The sequence below is a fragment of the Aotus nancymaae genome, unplaced genomic scaffold, assembly GCF_030222135.1.
Source record: "Aotus nancymaae isolate 86718 unplaced genomic scaffold, 86718_ANA_hifiasm-v0.15.2.pri h1tg000011l, whole genome shotgun sequence".
In the NCBI taxonomy this organism is placed as follows: domain Eukaryota; kingdom Metazoa; phylum Chordata; class Mammalia; order Primates; family Aotidae; genus Aotus; species Aotus nancymaae.
In genome coordinates this window covers 72,924,165-72,945,111 of record NW_026988422.1, presented here as the reverse complement: position 1 = coordinate 72,945,111, position 20,947 = coordinate 72,924,165, and the positions used below count along the sequence as shown (strand labels likewise).

The following is a 20,947-nucleotide window of genomic DNA, read 5'->3' as shown; positions in this document are numbered from 1 at the left end:
AAAAAACCTCTTTTTCTTTATAAATTACCCCGTCTCAGGTATGTCTTTATTGAGACATACCTGAGACGGGGTAATTTATGTCTTTATTGAGACATACCTGAGACGGGGTAATTTATAAAGAGACGGGGTAATTTATATGAGAACTGACTAATACAGTTGCCCAGGCTGGAGTGCAGTGGCATACTCATAGTTCGCTGCAACCTCACACACTCCTGGGCTTGGGATCCTCCCACCTCAGCCTCTCAAGTCTCAAGACTACAGGTATGTGCCATCATGCCCAGTTAAAGGCCGTAATTATGATCCTGAAGCATTGTATAATCCAATGGAAAGAAAACGACAAGATTTCTGCAATATCTAGAATATCCAGTTAATCAGAACCAAAAATGCCCCCTTCCTGGATAGAAGTCTAATTTTTTGTTTGCTTGTTTCAAATCATTTAGATGATAAACATTTGAAATTCTTAGGCACTGCTTCCTTAAAAGAGGAAAAGAATGTTTAATACTGGCAAATATATTTTCTGTTCCAGTTTTCCAGAAATTACAAGTTAAAAAGAGGAGCAGGGAGAGAGAAACACTATAGGAAGACAGTAAAAGCATCTAGACTTTGCAACTGTACTGCTTAAAATGTTTTTATAACAGTAAAATCGTGCTGCCTAAAATGTTTTTATGCTTCTCTTGTGTGCTAGGGGTCAGGAATGCCACAGAGCAAATAGGGTACATCCTCTGTGGCATCTGTTTAAACATTTGTTGGGTAAAATGTTATACATTTTAACTAGTAATTAATTTTAAACATTGCACACACACACACACACACACAAGCACGAATTGTTTTTTGACTCGGAAGGAACCTCATATGTATGATTTTTAGGAGCTAGGATGAGACTTAAAGAAATTTGGGTTTTATGATTGGTGGCTTACAGATTATAGCTCTAGACCGCTGGAGTTTTATTCTGTAGGGATACTTTGGTGGAAAACTTTAAGAAGCACATCTTAACATATCAGGTAGTCTTTTTAAAAATACCTTTATTGGACCAGGCGTGGTGGCTCATGCCTGTAATCCCAGCACTTTGGTAGGCCGAGGCGGGTGGATCGAGAGTCAGGGGATCGAGACCATCCTGGCTAATGTGATGAAACCCCGTCTGTATTAATAATACAAAAAATTAGCAGGGCATGTTGGACGTGCCTGTAGTCCCAGCTACCCAGGAGAATCGCTTGAACCCAGGAGGTGGAGGTTACAGTGAGCCAAGAGCCACTTCATTCCAGCCTGGGCGACAGAGCAAGACTCCATCTCAAAAAACAAACAAAAACCTTTATTGATATATAATATACTACACATTTTCCAAGTGTGTAGTTTTGATGTTTGTGTACATCTGTGGCTTCATCCTCACAATCAAGATAATGAAGAAAACTGCTTCATTTGCATTTGTCATTTCTACTTTCATTCCTCCCCGCCCTCCAACAAGTATGCAAGCAACCCCTATTCTGTCTCTGTCACTGTAGATTACTTTGCACTGTCTAAAATTTTATATGATAGAATCATATAGCGTGTACTTTTTGAGGGGTGCATGTGTGTGTGTCCAGGATCTTTCATTCAGCATACTTAAGATTCATCCATGTTGAGTATGGATTAACACTTCCATCCTCTTTATTGCTAAGTAGTATTCCATTATATGGATATATCACAATTTGTTTTTCCATTCTCCTTTTGAAGGACATTTGAGTTGTTTCCAGTTTAGGGCTATCACAAAGGTGCTGTGAACCTTTGTGTACAAGTCTCTGTATGGAGAACATATGCTTTCATGTCTATCAGATATATACCTAAGATCGGAATGACTAGGTCATATAGTAGATATATGTTCAACTTTTTAAGAAACTGCTAAAATGTATTTGTGCTATTTTACTATTTTATATTTCTACCAGCAGTGTATGAGAGTTTCAGTTGCTTCACATCTTTGCTAAAACCTGGTATGATCCAGGCTTTTTAAATTTTAACCATTGTCTGTAATCCCAGCACTTGGGGAGGCTGAGGCAGGTGGATCACCTGAGGTCAGGAGTTTGAGACTGGCCAAAATAGTGAAACCCCGTCTCTACTAAAAATACAAAAATTAGCTGGGTGTGATGGCACACGCTTGTAATCACAGCTACTTGGGAGGCTGAGGCAGGAGAATACTTGAACGTAGGAGGCAGAGGTTGCAGAGAGCCGAGATCACACCACTGCACTCCAGCCTGGGTAATAGAGCAAGACTCCCTATTAAAAAAAAAAATAGCCATTGTAATAGGAATGTAATGGTAATATCTCATTGTAGATTTAATCGGCATTTCCTTAATGGCTATTGTGGTTGAGCAACTTTTTATGTTTTATTTGCCACTAAGCTGTCTTCTTTAGTAAAGCGCCTGTTCAGGTCTTTTGCCCATTATATTGTTGGGTTGGTTATTTAGTCATTGCGTTTCAAGAGTTTTTATGGTATTATAGATATAAGTTCTTCATCAAATGTGTGATATGCAAATATTTTTTTACAGTCTGTTACTTTCATTCTCTTAACAGTATCTTTCAAAGAGCAGACATTCTTAATTTTGAAGTCAAATTTATCCAACTTTTTCAATTATGGTTTGTGCTTTTGGTATTATATCTAAGAGGTATTTGCCTAATGCAAGATCACAATGATTTTCTCTTATGTTTTCCTTTAACAGTTTTATAGTTTTATGTTTAATTCTGTTGTCCATTTTGAATTTATTTTTGTATACGGTACGAGATACGTATTGAAGTTCTTTTTTTCTTTGCATATGAATTTCAAATTGTCACAGAAGCATTTTTTGAAAAAATCCCTTTCTCCCCCTTTTCTCCCTCAGCCCACTTCTCCTCTCCTCTCTTTCCTCCTCCTCCCCTCCCCTTCCCTTTCTCCTTTCCTGTCCTCAAAAATAAAAAAGTATAAAAAATCCCCTTTCTCTACTAAATTATTATTTTTTTATTTTATTTTATTTTATTTGTTTAAAACTGGTTGACCAAATATATGTGAGTTTATTTCTGGACTCTTATTTTGTTCCATTAATCCATTTGTCTGTCTGGATGCCAATAGCACATTGTCTTGATCGTTGTAGTGTTACAAGTCTTAGAGTCATGTAGTGTAAGTCTTCTAATTTTTTCTTGTTGAAAGTTGTTTTTGCCATTCTGGGTCCTTTGTACTTACATATGAATTGTCAATTAGCTTGGCAACTGCTAGAAAAAAGCCTGTTAGGATTTTTGTTGGGAATATTTTGAATCTTTAGATTAATTTGAGGGAAATTAACATCTAAACAATATTGAGTCTTCCATGAACATGGTATGTTACTCCATTTATTTTGGTCCTTAATTCCTCTCAGTAATGTTTTGTACTTTTTAGCATACAGGTCTCGTATATCTTTTGCCAGATTCATCCTTTAGTATTTTAATTATTTATATTATTGTAAATTATATATTTTTTTATTTCTGATTGTTGTTTGCCAAGATATAGAAATACAGCTGCTTTTTGTATATTGATGTTGTATCTTGCAATCTTGCTGAACTCACTTAGTTCTAGGATCTTTTCTGTAGATTCTTTGGGATTTTTCTACAAAGATAATGACATAATCTTTGAATACAATTTTCCTTCTTTCTTTCCAACCTGATTACCTTTTATTTATTTTTTCTTGCTTGATTGAATGGCTAGAACCTCCAATACAATGTTAAATAGAAGTGATTGGAGCAGAAAATCTTGCCTTGTTTTTAATGTTAGAGGGGGAATCATTCAGTCCTGATATAGTAGTAGCTGTGGTGCTTTTTGTCACAGATGCTCTTTATGAAGTTGAAAAGGTTTTTTCTATTCCTAGTTTGATGATAGGCTTTATCAAGAGTAGATGTTGGATTTTTGTCAAATATTTTTCCTGTCTATTGAGATGATCATTTGCCTTTTTTTTTTTTAGTTCTAACTATGGTCCGTTATATTGATTGATCTTTCGAATGTTAAATCAACCCTGCACTCCTGGAATAAACCCCACTTGGCCATGTATGATCTTTTACCTTTATGATTGGATTTGATTTGCTAAGCTTTTCTTGTTAAGAATTTTTTTTATGTATATTCATGAGAGATATTGGCCTCTAGTTTTCTTTTCTTGTGTATCTTTGGTTTTGGTATTGCCATGATCCTGGACTCATAGAATAAGCTGAAAGCACTCTGTCCTCTTCCGTTTTCTGGGAGCATTTGTATAGAATTAGTATTACTTTTCCTTAAATGTTTGGTGGAATTCCCTACTGAAACTATCTGGGCCTGGAGTCTTTTTTTTTTTTTTTTAAGTGAAAGCAATTTTATTAGAAAGCAAGTAAGGGAATAAAGAATGGCTACTCCACAGGCGGAGCAGCAGCTTGGGCTGCTGGACTAGGGATACTTACAGATATTTCTTCATTGTATGCTAAATAAGGGGTGAATTATTCATGAGTTTTCTGGGAAGGGAGTGGACAATTCCTGGAACTGAGGATTCCTCCCCTTTTTAGACCATATAGGTTAACTTCCTGACATTGCCATGGCATTTGTAAACTGTCATGGAGCTGGTGGGAGTGTTTCTTAGATGCATTATAATTAGTGTATAATAAGCAGTGAGGATGACCAGAGGTCACTTTGGTGGCCATCTTGGTTTTGGTGGGTTTTGGCCAGCATCTTTACTGCAAACTTTTTTTTTTTTTTTTGAGACGGAGTCTCTTGCTCTGTCTCCCAGGCTGGAGTACAGTGGTGTGATCTCAGCTCACTGCCACCTCTGACTCCCTGGTTCAATGCATTCTCCTCAGCTTCCCAAGTAGCTGGGATTACAGGTATGCTCCACCACATCCGGCTAATTTTTGTGTTTTTAGCAGAGCTGGGGTTTCACCATGTTGGCCAGGATGGTCTCGATCTCCTGACCTCGTGATGCATGGCCTCCCAAAGTGCTAGGATTACAGGTGTGAGCCACTGCGCCAGGCCACCGCAAACTTTTATTAGCAAGGTCTTTATGACCTGTATCTTGGGCTGACCTCCTGTCTCATCCTGTGAATAAGAATGCCTTAACCTCCTAGGAATGCAGCCCAGGAGGTCTCAGCCTTATTTTACCCACCCTGTATTCAAGATGGACTTGCTTTGGTTTGAACACCTCTGACATATCCCCCTTCCACCCGCCCTGCTTTTATAAGAGAACTCTTAGTTCTAAGGGTTGTAGAGGAACGAAGATGCATCTTCTGTAACTTTATCAGGCTGAACAGGGGTAATGATATTCCTGCCTAACTGTGAGGGTCCCTTGTATTTGGGGTAGAGAGGAGCTCAGTCAGAAATCGTCAATAGGGTGAGGGATATTCATAACTCCAAGTTCTGACAAAAGGTGGTATCTGGAAGATTAGTAAGTATTCAATTTAAAAAAACAGTCTTGGCCTGGAGTCTTTTTTATGTGAAGGTTTTTAATCTACAAATTCAATTTCTTTAATAGATGTAAGCCTATTTGGGTTTTTAAAAATTGATTTTTGTTAGTTTGTATCTTTTAGGGAATTTATCAACATAATTTATATATTAAATTTATAGGCATAAAATTGTTGATAATGTCCTCCTGTACTTTTATTATCTGTAGACTGTGGTGACATCACCTTTCTCATTCCTGATATTTGTCATTTATTGTATTATCTCCTTTTTTTTTTTTAGTAAAACTGATGAGGGTTTTATTGATCTTCCCAAGGAACCAGCTTTTGTTTTTATTGATGTTTTCCCTGTTTTTGTTTGTTTTATATTTAGTTTATTTCCATTCTATTATTTCCTTTCTTTTGCCTGCTTTGGATTTCATTTGCAGTTCTTTTTCTAGTTTCTTAAGGTAGAAGAAATTCAAATTATTTAAGACCTTTTTGAAAATAGATATTTAAATTTTCCTCTTTGTCTGCTTTAGCAGCGTTCCACACATTTTAATATGCTGTGTTTTCATTTTCATCCAGTTAAAAATACTTTCTGATTTTTCTTCTGGTTTCTTCTTTGATCCATGGATTATTTAGAGATGTGTTATTTAGTCTTCAAATATTTAAGAATTTTCCAAATATCATTCTGTTGATTTCTAATTTGATTCTGTTGTGATCACAGAACATACTTTGTATGGCTTTAACCTTTTTACATTTATTGATACATGTTTTATGGCCAGAATGGGATCTGTCTTGCTAAATGTTCTATGTGCACTTGAATATGTAGTCTTCTGTTGTTCAGCGTCGTGTTTTTGATATTAGCTCAATTTGATTGATAGTATTGTTCAAGTCTTCTATATCCTTACTGATTGTCTACTTGTTCTATCAGATACCTAGAGAAGGTTGCTGAAATCTCAGTCTATAATTGTTGATTTGTCTGTTTTTCCTTGCTATTCTGTTACCTTTCTTCAGATATTTTGACATTCTGTTATTAGGTTCTAGACATTTAGGGTTGTTATGTTCTTTTGATTAACTGATCCCTCTATCATTATAGAATTATTCCTTTTACTCTTTGAATATTATTTGATTTAAAATCTACCTTGATATTAATAGGGCTATTCAAGCTTTCTTTTTTTTAGGTGGAGTCTCGATTTGTCACCCAGGCTGGAGTACAGTGGCACCATCTTGGCTCACTCAACCTCTGCCTCCTGGGTTCAAGCAATTCTCCTGCCTCAGCCTCCTGAGTAGCTGGGATTACAGGCACTTACCAACACACCCTGCTAATTTTTGTATTTTTTAGTAGAGATGGGGTTTCACCATGTTGGTCAGGCTGGTCTTAAACTCCTGACCTTGTGATCCGCCTGCCTCAGCCTCCCAAAGTGCTGGCATTACAGGCATAAGCCACCACACCCAGCTCGAGCTTTCTTTTGGTAGATATTAGTGTGATATTTCTTCTTCTATTTTTGTTGCTTTTAACCTAGTTGTAGCTTTTTATTTAAGTGGTTATCTTATAAGTACATATAGTTCGGTCTTGTGGGTTTTGTTTTTTTTTTTTAAATCTTATCTGACAATCTTTGTCTTTTAACTGGGGTATTTAGACCATTTACATATAATGTGATTATTGTTTTGATTGGGTTTAAACTGACTAAATTATTGTTTGATTTATATTGGCTCAATCTATCTTTTCTGCCTCCTTTTGGATTATTCTTTTTTGACTTTATCCCCTTTGTCTACTTTAATAGCTGTATCTTTGTGTATTATTTTAATGGTTGCCTTATACTTGTATGCATCTTCAACTTAGCACTGTCTACCTTTGAATTATGTTATATTAATTTATAGTATAAGACTCTTAAAAGAAGACATTGCGATTTCGCCTGGCATTTATGCTCTTGCTGCTGCCGTATGTTTTACTTCTATACTGCTTATAAGCCCCACCATTCATGTTACTATTTTTGCTTTAAATAGCCAATTTTGTTTTAAAGGTCTTTAAAATAATAAGAAAGGAAAGTTATTTTATATTAACTTGTATTGTTATTTCTGGTGCTTTTCATTCTCTTGTGTGCATGCAGAGTTCCGTCTGGTATCACCGTCTCTCTGCCTGAAGGACTTCTTTTAACATTTATTAAGGTCTGCTGGTGATGAATTCTTTCAGATTTTGTATGTCTGAAAGCCTTTATTTCATTTTGCTTTTCAAAGCTATTTTCACTGAGTATAAAATTCTAATTTGGCAGTTTTTCTTTCAGCATCGTAAGTTTTTTTTAAATTTCAGAGCAATAAAGATATAACTCTACTGACTTCTGATTTGCATTGTCTCTGATGATGGTAAGTCTGCCATTATCTTTGTCTTTAGTTTTCTTTTCTTTTCTCTCTCTCTCTCTTTTTTTTTTTTTTCAGATAGGGTCTCACTCTGTCATCCAGGCTGGAGTGCAGTGGTGTGATCATGGCTCACTGAAGTAGGCTGCCAGGCTCAATGGATACCCTACCTCTACCCCCAGCCTCCGGAGTAGCTGGGATTATAGGTGCACATCACCATGCCCAGCTAATATGTTTTTAGAGATGGGTCCTGCTATGTTGCCCAGGCTGGCCCCAAACTCCTGGGCTCAAGTGATCTGTACATAATGTGTTTTCTAACCCTTGGCAAATTCACCAATTTTTTTTTTTTGTTTCAATCTTGAAGTTTTTTTTTTTGGAAATTTGACGATGATAATATAAGGTATGGTTTTCTTTGCATGTATTTTGCTTGGTGTTTCACTGAGTTTCTTAAACATGAAAATACATTTCTTTAAATTTGGAAAGTTTGTGGCCATTATTTCTTCAAATTAACTTGGTGTCTCATTCTTTCCCTCTCTGTCTTCCTTTCCTCTCTTCTCCTCAGACTTTAATTCCTATATGTGGATAGATAAATAGTCTCACAGGAATCTAACGTTCTGATTTTTTCCAGTCTTTATTACTCTCTGTTTTACAGATTAGGTAAACCTTTGTTTAGAACCTTCAAATTCATTGATTCTCTTCTGTCCTTTTTATTCTACTATCTATCTACCTACCTACCTACCTACCTACCTATCATCTATGAAGATTCACCATTTTCTTTAACCCATTCAGGAAAATTTTTTTTTTGAGATGGAGTTTCGCTCTTGTTACCCAGGCTGGAGTGCAGTAGCACAATCTTGGCTCACTGCAACCTCTGCCTCCTGGGTTCGAGTGATTCTCCTGCCTCCACCTCCCAAGTAGCTGGGATTACAGGCATGTGCAACCACACCAGGCGAATTTTATGTTTTCAGTAGAGACGGGGTTTCTCCACGTTGGTCAGGCTGGTCTCGAACTCCCAACCTGAGGTGATCTGCCCACCTCAGCCTCCCAAAATGCTGGGATTACAGGTGTGAGCCACTGTGCCCAACCAGGAAATTTTTAAATTTCAGACTTTCATAATTCAGTTCTAGATATTCTAGTTAGTTCTGGTTTATTATGAACATATTTTATGTCATGTGCATGATTTTTTGGTGGTAAAATATCATGTGCATTGTTTTAATGGGTGTTTAAAATCATTACAACCTCTGGGTCACCTTGGGCTCAGTCTTTCTGATTGCTGTTGGCTTTTCTCTTGAGTACAGGCTCTATTTTCTTATGTCTTTATATGTCTAGTTACATTAGATAGTAACTTGGTTGTTGTGAATGATACATTGTAAAGACTGGATTCTGTTATTCTTGAAAAATGTTGATTTGTTTCAAGTGGTTATCTTTAGTAAACTCTAATTGCAACTCCTGTCTTTCTTGCAGTGAGCAGCAGGTAAATATCTTTTTAGTTTCTTGAGCCTTAGCTTGTCTGCACAATCTTCCCTGCATATGTATAGCCAGATGTCAGCAGTTTTTACACAAAACTTGGGACTTTCCACTCTCAGACTCCGTTTTCTGGGATTTCATCTTTCACTTTTGTGGTTGTCCCAAACTCTGTCCTTTGGTTTTCCAAACCAGTAAGACCTTGGGTTTCTATCCAAACTTTAAATGTCCCATGTGGCACTGACTAGTGAAAAGTCTTTTTCTGAAAACCCATTGAGCCTGGGAGGTCAAGGTTGCAGTGTGAGCTATGATCGCGCCACTGCACTCCAGCGTGGGTGACGGAGCGAGACCTTGTCTAAAAAAGAAAAAGGAAAAAGAAAAGAAAGAGAAACTCAGTTTGGACAACATGGCGAAATCCATCTTTATAAAAAGTACAAAATGTCACTGAATGTTGAGGTACATGTCTATAGTCCCAGTTACTCAGGAGGCTAAGGTGGGAGGATCGCTTGAGCCCAGGAGGTGGAGGCTGTAGTGATCCGCGCTTGTGCCACTGTACTCCAGCCTGGGTGAGAGAGCAAGACCCTGTCTCAAAAAAAGAAAAAAAAAAAAAGAAAAACCCAGACATTTCACGCAGTGCTTTTCCTTTCTTTCAAAGGTAGACTCCTCTACAGTTTTTGCTACTTTTGTATTCCACAGTGCCTTCAGGCAGTGTTTTTTAGTCTAAGGTAGGTAGCTGTTATCTGCAAGAGAAAGTACACTGCTATCACCACAAACAAACCCTTCCCTCCTTTCCTTTTATAGAATCCCTGGCCCAAGATTCTTGACTCTCCCTAAGCTTACGTCCTACAGCCTGAAGGCGTTACTGTCCCCCTCCATCCCAGTCAGTGATAGTCCTGACTCTGGTTTTTCCTTGAGGGACAGTGGGACTCGTCTCCCTATTCCTATTGGTGGCATCGTCATCTTAGGACTGGTTTCTGTCCATTCACATCTGACCTTCTGGCTCCAGGCTCTCCTCCTGCAAATCGTCATCAATACCTTTGTCCCAGACTTCCTAAAATACCACCACCATTTCCACTGCACCCACACAGCTCCAGTGGCTCTCCGTGAACCATGACAGGGGTCTTCTCACTTGTACATAATGGTACATCAGTAGTTCTGGAAGCCAGTGGCCCTCACACTCTTTTTAATAACCCCCCATTTTTTTTTTTTTTGAGATGGAGTCTCGGTCTGTCACCCAGGCTGGAGTGCAATGGCACAATCTCGGCTCACTGTAACCTCCACCTCCTGGGTTCAAGTAATTCTCCTGCCTCATGCTCCCGAGTAGCTGGGCTTACAGGTGCCCACCACCACACCCAGCTAATTTTTTTTATTTTTAGTAGAAATGGGGTTTCACCATGTTGGTCAGGCTGATCTTGAACTCCTGACCACATGATCCACCAGCCTCAGCCTCCCAAAGTGCTGGGATTACAGGCATGAGCCACCACGCCCTGTCTACAACCCTTTTTTCATGGTTTTCCAGCCTCCCTGAAGGTGAAGGAGGTGACATGAACAGAGGCCTGTTGCTTCAGCCCCCCTCCAAGAATTTTCTCTTAGCAGGCATGTCTCTCAAACACCTCTGGATGGCAGGGAAATGAAAACACAGTTTCCTTCAGATATACTGGGATTCCCCAGCTTGCAGCCTGAGCTACCACAGGCACCTGCAGCTGGGGCTCAGCACACCCATCTGACCTCTGTTTCTCCCCACCCCTCCAGCTTGACGGTGTCCTTCAGGCTGGCTCGGTTTCCCTTAGAGCAGGCGCACCGTGCTCATCCATAGCTCTGTAGATGAGTGCATGGAAGAATTTATTCTTTAAGGCCCAATTCCAGTTCCAGAATTCTTTTCTTGCATGAAATCTCTTCTGATAACCAGTGGTTGAAATTCATCTCTCCTTATGTTGAGCCCTTTTATTTAAATTTTTTAAAGTTGTTAACATGGTTTTATTGCAAGCAATAGAGACCCTCTTCAAACACAGTTTTCTTTTTTACAAAAGTGGGGAGGGAGGGAGGAAGGAGAACAGAGTATAAGGATACTTGGCTATCTAACTTGTTTTCCATTCTCTAAATCCCAATTGTACATTCCCAAGAAAGGTAATCTGATTGGCCTGGCTTGGGATAGGTGTGTACCCCTCCTTCAATCAGCCTTGTCAGGAGATCGAGGTCACGTGATTATAAACCTGGCAGCCTGGTATGGAAGGTTCAAGGGATTTGGGGCTGATTGGAGAAAATGATATGACCACAAAGTAGCAGAAGCACATAGAAACTTTATTGGGCAATGCTTTGACAGGTTTGCGTGTGGGAAAGTCCCTCAGGCAGGAGACTGTGGAAGGTCAGAAGGAGGGCAAGGGAACCCTCCAGGGAAGAGGGGCCTACACGTGCCAAGGCGCTGTCTGTCACTCAGCAGCATGGCAGGGAGCTTCTGGGTCAGATGCTCTGAAGGCAGTAGCTGCTTAGGCTCGTAAAACCACAAGGTTCTGTCTTGTCAATGGCCAGAAGATGCTGGTTGTAGTTTTGTGGAGTCTGCAGGCAGGTTCTAAATGGCCAAAGATTTGCTTGTTTTGGCTCTTTTAAAACTAATTGGACATGTACAAATTTGAGTTTGGCACCAACAGAGTTTTGATCTGACAGATTTCAGCCTTTAGTGAAGAAGTAAGCAAACTACAGGCAATACACATGGGCCATCTTTTGCTCACTTAGATAACACCCAGATTCATCCCTCTGATCTTGGGGAGGGGAGCTGAAAGAAGGAGACAGTTCAAAGAAAGTCAAGGTCTATGCAGTTGCTCTTCTAGCCTCCTCAAAATCATCTAAGACTAAAGATGCTGGTATGTGACATGGTTTGGATCTATGTCCACACCCAAATCACATGTCAAATATATCCCCAGTCTTGGTGGTGGGACCTGGTGGGAGGTGATTGGATCGTGGTGCTGGATGGTGGGAGGTGATTGGATCATGGTGCTGGATTTCCCTCTTGGTGCTGCTCTTGTCATTGTGAGTGAGACCTCGCGAGATCTGATTGTTTACAAGTGTGTAGCACCTTCCCTCCCTCTCTCTTCCTCCTGCTTCTGCCATGTAAAATGAGCCTGCTTCACCTTGATTGAAAGTTTCCTGAGGCCTTCCCAGAAGCCATCATGCTTCCTGTACAGCCTGCAGAACTGTGAGCCAATGAAACCTTTTTTTTTTTTTTTTGGAGACAGAGTCTCTTTCTGTTGCCTAGGCTAGAGTACAGTGGTGATCTCAGCTCGCTGCAACTTTTGCCTCCTAGATTCAAGTGATTCTCCTGCCTTAGCCTCCCAAGTACCTGGGATTACAGGCGTGCACCACCATGCCCAGCTAATTTTTATAGTTTTAGTAGAGATGTGGTTTCACCATGTTGGCCAGGCTGGTCTTGAACTCCTGACCTCAAGTGATATGCCTGCCTCAGCCTTCCAAAGTGCTGGGATTACAGGTATGAGCCACCAGGCCCGGCCCACCTTTTTTCTTTATAAATTACCCAGTCTCAGGTATTTATGGCAATTCGAGAACGCTCTAATATGGTATGTATAGCACCTCATGTAAGCTTCTTGGTTTACCTATTAATATTTATCTCTGCATTACCTAAAGTAAACTTGCTGCACATGATAAATGCGAAATCATGTTTGTTTCTCTGAAATGCCCCACACCTGTCTAAAACCTACTCATGCAACGGCGTCTCCCTTTGTGCTTTCCCTGGCTGCTCTTCATCTGTTTCTTCTCTAGGCTCCAGTATACTTCCCGTATCACTCCTTTGATGCCTGCCATCTTGGATGGCTGTGATTGTAGCCCTGCTCAGATCAGACATTTCTTGAAGGCTTGGGATGTATGACGTCCGTTTCTGTAACCTTTTGCCTCATTAGAGTCCTGTCCTGCCTGGGGAGTGGTGAGCACTCATCTGTCTGGTTGGGATGGGTGTGAGGTAGGAGAACCTGGCCCTTGGGTGGAGCAGAGTCTAGAAGTGCAGTCATTTTTCAAGAAAGCCATGGTGGTGGCCAAAGAGGCAACTAAATGTGCTCAATTGGAGAGACACAGCACGAACAGGAGGTCACGTATCCGAGTCAGTTCTGGGGAGATTGTGGAGGAGAGAAGCCAAGTGTTTTGGACAGACAGGTCAAGGTGAGCAGTTCAGGACTGAGGCAAAGAACAGTGACTATTGGCCACAGTATCTTTTCCACAGGGTGTCTGCTTTAAAAAGCTACTGGGGCCAGATGTAGTGGCTCACACCTGTAAGCCCAGCACTGTGGAAGGCCAAGGTGGACAGATCGCTTGAGCTCAGGAGTTTGAGACCAGCCTGGGCAACAGGGCAAGACTCTGTTTCTACAAAAATAAAAAAATTAGCAAGGTGTGGTGGCACACGCCTAGTCTCAGCTACTCTGGAGGCTGAGGTGGGAGGATAGCTTGAGTCCAGGAGATTGAGGCTGCAGTGAGCCATGATTATGCCATTGCATTCCAGCCTGTGTGACAGAGTGAGACCCTGTCTCAAAAAAAAAAAACTTCAGGTAGCCTGAAACATGGTGCCTAGCAAAGACCTTTGCATGTGCTGGAAAGTCACTAAATAACATGTGTTTTCTGGAGTCCTTCATGGCATTTTAACCACAGAAGTCAGAGCTTATGTTGCAGCAGAAAGACACGTTATTGCATGTAGAGTACCACGTGTGTTCATTCATGAAATTTTGGTGGTTTATTTACTTCTACACCTTAGGTGAGTGGAAGCTTCCGTTTCCATCTGGTCTGTGTAAGGATATAAAAGATTAAAGCACAGAGAAAGCAGAGAGAGGAGAAACTTTAGCCAGATCCCACTTTTCTAAAGCTGAAAGTCCCTGAAGCATTTATCTTCACAGATAGGCATCTCTGCACATATAGTGTCTGCACACAAATAAAATGCCTTTCTGGTGTTGGTTGGTGTCTCACAAACAATAATGCTATGTACGGTACTTCGCCGAGATGCACAACTTGTGGATGAAACAAATGATTATTCTTTAACAATTTGAATGTTTAATTGCTTTTTTTCCCTCCACACCTGTTGGCATTTTGAAAACTCTACAGTCGTTTCGAGTGGTGTAGCTTTTGACTGAAGCCCTAGCAGAGATGAGGAGCACACCTGCTTCTGGGTTCCAGAGGCAACTGCAGTGTCACAATGATGGTCCTTTAAATGCTCCTTAGGTTCCAAGGGCAGCAGGAATGGTTCATGCTGCAGCTCAGCACCCTTCGCTTTCATCATTTGGCAATCTGAAAACCAAGCCTTTAACTTTTCCACACGTGTTATTTTAATGACTGTGCACATTTGAGTACATTCTTGTTATTTTCTTTTTGAGACTGAGTCTCCCTCTATTGCCCAGGCTGGAGTGCAGTGGCGAGATCCTGGTTCACTGCAACCTCCACCTCCTGGGCTTAGGTGATTCTCCTGCCTCAGCCTCCTGAGTAGCTGGGATTACAGGTGCCTGCTACCACCCCCCAGCTTATTTTTGTATTTTTAATAGAGACAGGGTTTCACCATGTTGGCCGTGGTTGGCCAGGCTGGTCTTGAACTCCTGACCTTGGGTGATCCACCCGCCACAGCCTCCCGCAGTCCTGGGATTATAGGCATGAGCCACTGTGCCCAGCCACATTTGAATGCATTCTGACTGGTTGGTTTCTACCTAAGGCAGTTTAACGTTACTGTAAGGACTTCTGAAAAGCAAAACTTAATACCGCTGGGCGAGGTGGCTCAGGCCTGTAATCCCACTGAGATTGGAAGTTCAAGACCAGCCTGACCAACATGGAGAAACCTCATCTCTACTAAAAATGCAAAATTAGCCAGGCGTGGCTTATGCCTGTAATCCCAGTTCCGCAGGAGGCTGAGGCAGGAGAATCACTTGAACCCAGGAGCTGGAGATTGTGGTGAGCCGAGATTTCGCCACTGCACTCCATCCTGGGCAGCAAGAGCAAAATACCATCTTAAAAAAAAAAAATGTGAAAAAATTTTCTCAATCTACCCATCTGACAAAGAGCTAATATCCAGAATCTACAAAGAACTAAAACAGATTTACAAGAAAAAAAAACAAACCCATTCAAAAGTGGGCAAAAGATATGAACAGACACTTTTCAAAAGAAGACATATATGAGGCCAAGAAACATATGAAAAAAATACTCACCATCACTGGTCCTTAGAGAAATGCAAATCAAAACCACAATGAGATACCATCTCATGCCAGTTAGAATGGTGATCATTAAAGTCTGGAGACAACAGATGCTGGACAGGATGTGGAGAAATAGGAACACTTTTACACTGTTGGTGGGAGTGTAAATTAATTCAACCATTGTGGAAGACAGTATGGTAATTCCTCAAGGACCTAGAAATAGAAATCCGTTTGACTCAGCAATCCCATTACTGAGCATATGTCCAAAGGATTATAAATCGTTCTATTATAAAGACACATGCACATGTAAGTTCACTGTGGTACTGTTTACAATAACAAAGACCTAGAACCAACCCAAATGCCCATCGATGACAGACTGGACAGGGAAAATGTGGCACATATACACCATGGAATACTATGCAGCCATAAAAAATGATGAGTTTGTGTCCTTTATATGGGCACGGTTGAACCTGGAAACCATCATTCTCAGCAAACTGACACAGAACAGAAAATCAAACACCGCATGTTCTCACTCATAGGTGGGTGTTGAACAATGAGAACACATGGACACAGGGAGGGGAGCATCACACACTGGGATCTGTTGGGGGGAAATAAGGGAGGGACAGCAGGGGTGGGAGTTGAGGAGGGATAACATGGGGAGAAATGCCAGATATAGGTGACGGGCATGGAGGCAACAAACCACATTGCCATGTATGTAACTATGCAACAATCCTGCATGTTCTGCACATGTACCCCAGAACCTGAAGTGCAACAAAACAGAAAAACAAACAAAACACCTAACACTTTTCTAAATGACAGTGTGTACCATAAGTTGACAACAGTGGCCTTATCTTAGTGGCTGTCAATCTTTTTCCTGCCCTTGTCTGAAGTGGACTGTAGATCCAGAATTGGCCCTTCAGAAGCAAATGGAGCATTCTTGGCCAGGCATGGTGGTTCACGCCTGCATTCCTAGCACTTTGGGAGGCCAAGGTGGGCAGATCACTTGAGGTCAGGAGTTTGAAACCAGCCTGGCCAACACGGTGAAATCCCGTCTCTACTAAAAATACAAAAAAAGTAGCTGGGCGTGGTGGTGGGTGCTTGTAATCCCAGCTACTTGGGAGACTGAGACAGGAGAATTGCTTGAACCTGGGAGGTGGAGGTTGCAGTGAGCCGAGATCACGCCATTGCACTCCAGCCTGGGTGACAGTGAGACTCCGCCTCAAAAAAAAAAAAAAAAAAAAAGAGAATGGAGCATTCTCAGCTGTGGTTGTTTTAGCCATCTCAATGCTGTCGAAATGACACACAGATGGCGATCAGTTTAAACTCCTGGACCTCTTCTCCTCTTCTTTTCAGGACAGTGCCACAGAGAGACACATGGGAGGCACTGAGTGAAGGGAAGCTGGTAGAATGGCAAGATGCACAGATGGAGTGAGGACTATAAAATTCCTCGAAAGCACAGGCTGAATGTGTGATGAACTAAAATTAAATGTAGTTGCGCTAGGCAGTGAGTAGTGGAAAGAGTGCCGTCCTGACAGTCGGGGCAAGCTCTGCTCCTAATAACGTGCACGACCTTGACCAACCTCCTTGGGCCTCAGTTTCTACATCAGTAAAGTCTGGTCACAGTAGATAATGTCTGTGTCTAAAATCTAAGGCTCTAGCTCTAAGAGTCCCTGATAACGAACTTTCCTGGGCAATTTAATTGCACTTCATTGAGGTAACATTGCTGTTGTCTTGGCATGTGACTTACAGAGAGGTTCACCCCGGGAAGGAGGTGTGGATGGACATCAGTTTACCATCACAGACGCTAAGGTCTCAAGTGTGATTGACGGGGAGGCCAAGGGCAAATGCATTTACAATAGCCAGTTCCCTTTGAGACCTGCAGTGGAGAAGCATGACTGGGGCAGAAGGCTGCTCCATGTTCTGGCAAGCTCTGGCTCTGTGCAGCGGGAGTGGAGGGCTTGGTTCCCAGCCCTTAGGACAACTTCTCCCCACTCTCCACCCTCCTTCTCCCTCACCATTTTTTTTTTTTTTTTTTTTGAGATGGAGTCTGGCTCTGTCATCCAGGCTAGAGTGCGGTGGCGTGGTCTTGGCTCACTGCAACCTCTGCCTTCCAGGTTCAAGCAATTCTCTTGCCTTAGCCTCCTGAGTAGCTGGGATTACAGGCAGGCACCACCACACCCAGCTAATTTTTGTATTTTTAAAAGAGATGTGGTTTCACCATGTTGGTCAGGCTAGTCTCGAACTCCTGACCTTGTGATCCACCCACCTCGGCCTCCCAAAGTGCTGGGATTGCCACTGTGCTTGGCTCATTTTCTTCTTTTTCTAGTATCTTCTTTGCTCTGGCTTGTCCCCTTATTATCTTGTCTCTCATGATGAGCATCATCACCTGGTTTTCTGGCAGCCCTTCAACATTAGCCGCTTGCATCCTGGAAGAAACAAAGAGCAATGCCCTTCCCTTCTACTTCACCTGAAAATGCTGTCAACTTTTCTCTAGGTGTAGGGGGGAAAGAGAGAGAGACAGAGAGACAGAGAGAGAGAGAGAGAGAGAGAGAGAGAGAGAGACAGTCTGTGTGTGTGTGTAAGAGAGAAAGAGAAGGAAAGAGAGAGAGACTGTTAGAGTTGGTGTAACAGTGAATAGGTTTTGAGATTAAAAACAAACTCAAAAATGGTAGTATTGGAAACATAGTGAGCAGTGGCTCATGTCTGTAATCCCCACACTTTGGGAAGTTGAGGCAGGAGGATGACTTGAGCTCAGGAGTTCGAGACCAGCCTGAACAACATAGCGAGACTTTATCTCTACTAAAAAAGTAATGCTGGGCGTGGTGGTATGATGGTGCACACCTGTAGTCCCAGCTACTCAGGAGGCTGAGAGCTATGATTGTATCATTGCACTCCAGCCTGGGCAACAGAGCGAGATCCTGTTTTGAAAAAAAAAAAAAGAAAAGAAAAAGAAAGAAGGAAGGAAGAAAAAAAAGAAACAGGATGGGACTGTGGAAGTCACATTTGGGAAGTAGTTTGGGGAGGCTGCGACTGCTTAGTTCTTCCTTATATTTCACTCTTATCACTCTTGACATGTGAAAGTGTGCCCCCACACCACCTGACAGTGCTTGCTTCACAGTCCCAATGGGGATCAGAACATGCCACCCCAAAATATGTCTCTTTAGCATATTAATTATTTTGAGCCGAAGGCAGTTGAGAAACAGCAGCTGCAGGTTGCCCTGCCCTTTTCTACCTAAAAGCAAGGCATAAATTCTCCATGAGAAAGATGACCTCCCTGTACCAGGAAGAGGAGAACATTCTTATCATTGGAGCTAGGGAGCAGATGCTGAGATGAGTCTGTACAAACAAACCTCACTAGAATAACTCTTACCTTCCATGGGTTTCCCTCGTATATTTCCTAGTCACTTTCCCACAGTTTTCTGCCCCTAGCCCAAACCCTCTTTTCCTTAGTCTTGACCAATCTCCACAATTTATTTCTATTTCTTAAAATGATATATTTAACTGACCCCTTCCTTGGGGTTTTCAAGTCTTTCTATGAAGCCCCTCTCTCTACCCTATGCCATATAAAAATGTTAACATCAATAAATATTCGTATGCTTTTTCTACTGTCAGTCTTTCATCAGTTCAATTCACAGGTTCCGGCCATAGAAGCTAGAGAAAAAGTCTCTTCCCCTTCAGTTTCCAAGCTGCTGGTCATACTTCTTCTCACCGTGGCTTCATGTCCCGCTCTGGAGGGACACAGAAAAGGGACAAGGGAAAGAGTTGTAGGGAAAGAGTTGAGAACAGAGGTGTGCCCTCTGAGAAAGCAGTAACCTGTCCTTTTTGCCTCTAAGGGTCCATATTTATGGTTTGGCTAAGTCCCCACCGAAATCTCATCTTGAAGCTCCCGTAATCCCCATGTGTCACGTGAGGGGGCAGGTGGAGGTAAGTGAATCATAGGGGCATTTTTCCCCATCCTGTTCTCGTGATAGTGAGTTCTCATGAGATCTGATGGTTTTACTTATTTATTTATTTTATATTTTATATATATATATATATATATATATATATTTTTTTTTTTTTTTTTTTTTTTTTTTTTTTTTGAGATGGAGTCTTGCTCTGTCACCCAGGCTGGAGTGCAGTGGCAGTCCCGGTTCACTGCAAACTTCGCCTCCTAGGTTCAAGTGATTCTCCTGCCTCAGCCTCCTGAGTAGCTGGCATGTGCCACCATGCCTGGCTAATTTTTGTATTTTTAGTAGAGATGGGGTTTCACCATGTTGGTCAGGCTGGTCTTGAACTCCTGACCTCGTGATCTGCCCACCTTGGGTACTGGGATTACAGGCGTGAGCCACCGCACTCAGGCAAAATCTGATGGTTTTATTAGGGGTTTCCTCCTTCACTGGGCAGTCACTCATTCTTCTCATTACTGACATTATGTGAAGAAGGACATGTTTGCTTCCCCTTCCACCGTGGTTGTAACTTTCCTGAGGTCTTCCCAGCCTTGCAGAATTGTGAGTCTATTAAACTTCTTTCTTTTATAAATCACCCAATCTCAGGTGTCCTTTTAGCAGTATGAGAACATACTAATACAATACCTTCATATCACGACTGCAAAAACCTCACGGAGCGTAGGTTAATTCAGGTGCAGTCCTGTAGGGGGTAACCTCAAGGCTTCAGGGCAAATTGGTCTTGGAGTGAATGTGAGTTATAATGTGAGTTATAAACCAGGTCGGCTGGATGCGGTGGCTGGAGCCTATAATCGCAGCACTTTGGGAGGCTGAGGTGGGAGAATCACTTGAGGCCCGGAGTTTGAGGCCAGCCTGGGCAACACAGTGAGACCCTATCTCTACAAAAGAATTTAAAAATGACTGTAGTAGTGTACGCCTATAGTTCTAGCTACTCAGGGGGCTTAGATGGAGGATTGCTTGAGCTCAGAGGCTGAGGCTGCAGTGAGCCATGATTGTACCACTGCACTCCAGTCTAGGCAACAGAGAGAGACTGTCTCAAAAAAAGAAAAGAAAAGTAAATAAATAAATAAACCAGGCAGGTCTTTTGAGATCCGTTACGCCTGGGACGATATGAATATGAGTTGAGGAACCTTCTGGACACCCATGAACGCCTGCTTTGGTCAGGTGTACACTTCCGGGATGGAACAGGAGAAGCCTTTGGGAAAAGGCAGGAGGTGATGAATTTGGTTACTGTTTCCTTTCTTTCTTTCTTTTTTTGAGATGGAGTCTCACTCTGTCACCCAGGCTAGAGTGCAGTGGTGCGATCTCAGCTCACTGCAACCTCCGCCTCCCGGGTTCAAGTGATTCTCATGCCTCACTCTCTCAAGTAGTTGAGATTACAGGTGCACACCACCATGGCTGGCTATTTTTTGTATTTTTACTAGAGCCCGGATTTCACCATATTGGCCAGGCTGGTCACGAACTCCTGACCTCAAGTGATCCACCCACTTCAGCTTTCCAAAGTGCTGGGATTATGGGTGTGAGCCACTGCACCCAGTCTGGTTACTCTTTTCAACCTGCAGTCTGTAAACTCTGATAATGTCCTGTCGCTCTGAGTGTGACTGCGCTCGTGGTTCCTCTGAGAGTCAGGGTGGA

The 20,947-nt window shown here is 41.8% G+C and overlaps 1 protein-coding gene across 2 annotated transcripts in view; it reads left to right on the top strand.

Annotated features, from left to right (window-relative positions):
- The window catches only part of FOXN3 (forkhead box N3), a 467,496-nt gene that overhangs the window by 82,828 nt on the left and 363,721 nt on the right, over positions 1-20,947 (top strand). The window lies entirely within an intron of this gene.